General features: G+C 31.9%; 1 pseudogene; it reads right to left on the bottom strand.

The window, feature by feature from the left end:
* Positions 1 to 864: 864 nt before the first annotated feature.
* On the bottom strand, positions 865 to 2,101 carry LOC149530549 (endoglucanase 25-like; annotated as a pseudogene).

Here is a 2,101-nt window from a genome sequence, read left to right as displayed (position 1 = left end):
AGTACTTAGTAATTTGCTAAAACATGTCAAATAAAATATGCCATTCAATAACTATATAAAAGTTTTGATTTTTTGGTTGGAATGAAGTCTAATGATATTTACATGTGTGTTCCTTACAATCTTTGATATTTCTTTCATCTCCCTACTCATTGTGATTCATCATTTTCATTCAGATTACATGCAAAATAATACTAAGTACAACTCCTTCTTATGATTTGCATGAATAAGGAAATATAAATACTTATAAAATAATTTATCCATACTTATAAATACTTACAAAATAATTTATCCATCTTTTTCAAACAAGAATTTCTCACTCATGGCTTATAAACATGATACCTTCTAATAGTGATCATAAGCATCTAGAAAAAACTTTGCATTTATTCTAGTTTTCTATTTTTGAGAAAATCTTGAAGTTGGTTGTCAAAAATCAAGTCTTTATCAGGTTTCTAAAGTCCCTTATGGGACGATTATGATATTCCAAGTTTTATAGAAACAATGCCAATTTAATTGCAAGGCTTAAAAAAACCATTAGCATAATAGTTGATTTAGAAAAATTGTGTAGTACAGTTTCAACCTTCACATGTGCCATTGATCTCTAGCCATCTTAGAAAGAATGATAGAATAGAATAATTATCAAAATATTAGTTATTTTTAGTGTATAAGGGTAAATATTTGTGGTTCCTTTTTCCATAAAGTAAAAATTGGACTTGAGACATGAAAAATGAGGTTCATACAAAATCATCCAAAGCAGTACATACACTTGCAAGTAAATAATCCATCTTTATTGAAACCTCAATTTACAAAAAGGAATGAGCTAATTCCCTGGAACATCTAGGAATATTCTTACGAAGACAAATACATTTAAGGATTCCATAGTGAAGGGGGTGGGGGAGATAAAGGAAACATGGGAGGAAGTGTAGAAAAGAGTGTATTCTTATCAACCTTTAAGTTGTCCCCTCCTGAAAGAGAAACCAAGGCTACAACCAGGCCAGTGTTTGTTGTAATTGTTGGTTCAATCTGAATATAATTATGTCAGTTGTCATTAAAATGATCATATTTATCAGGACCTACGACCATGGCCCCTGTGATTACATGGGGGTTGGGATTTGTGCTATCTCTCCACTTGTAACCTCCTGTGCAAGAGTATTTCACGTTATCCATAGGGATGGATGTTGCACGGTGATGCACTTGTCTTGGGAAGTGCTCCCCATACCCCCACAACATAACTCATTGATTTAGGATTTTGACCTAAGATGTAGTCCACCTACAAAACAAAAATAAAATTTTAGCTAAAGCCCCTCATTCATGGAAATAAAATTTAACATGATCAGTGTTGTCTAATGTTATAAAACACATTAGCTTATACCTAAAATCTAGAAAAGCTCTATAGTATTTCTCTCGAAATATAATTTGGACCACAATCAAGACAAGGGATACCTACAGTATTAAGATAATCAAATGGTAGAAAATTAACATTCACAGTAGACTAGAAAAGTAGTTAGAGCTAACAAAAAACTAGGGATACCTGCAGTATAAAGATAATCATTGTATACTACTACTAGAAAAGCAACATTCACAATGTACTACAGGGGTTGCAAATTTCCATGGTTCAATTAGATCAAACCACCTGCATATAAGAAATAAATTATTAGAATAGAAGGTATATTAATCACAAGCCTTGGGTTAAAAAAATAAAAGAGGTGGTAGAAGTTCATCTTTAGTTCTATTGAACACTTCGAATAGGGGCAGGTAAGAACACATAAAAATGTTGGTATGCTTGTAATAACTTGCCAACATGTCCTCGTATGGGTAGCCTAGATTGAGGCAAATCCTCAACCTTGTTAGCAGAACCTATCACAAGCATTATCAAGTCATATAAAGAAGAAAATTGTAAAAAAAAGAGCAGAAACAAAATACAATTCCTACCCAAAAATAATAAAAAGTTTTAAAATCTAATCATAAAAAAAAAATAGTCTATACCCAAAACCTAGAAACACTAGAGAAAGCTAAGAAATCCATGCAATTCATCCTTGAATGAATGCTAATGGGTTATGGTTCGAGGGAGATGTCAAAACAAAAAGTGTACATTATATGTCAT

Source organism: Cupressus sempervirens, chromosome 11 (genome assembly GCF_028749045.1).
Source record: "Cupressus sempervirens isolate cs-2001-9-10 chromosome 11, ASM2874904v1, whole genome shotgun sequence".
NCBI classification, from domain to species: Eukaryota; Viridiplantae; Streptophyta; class Pinopsida; order Cupressales; family Cupressaceae; genus Cupressus; species Cupressus sempervirens.
The sequence above is the reverse complement of the archived record's forward strand: the minus strand, read 5'-3'. Positions and strand labels throughout refer to the sequence as shown.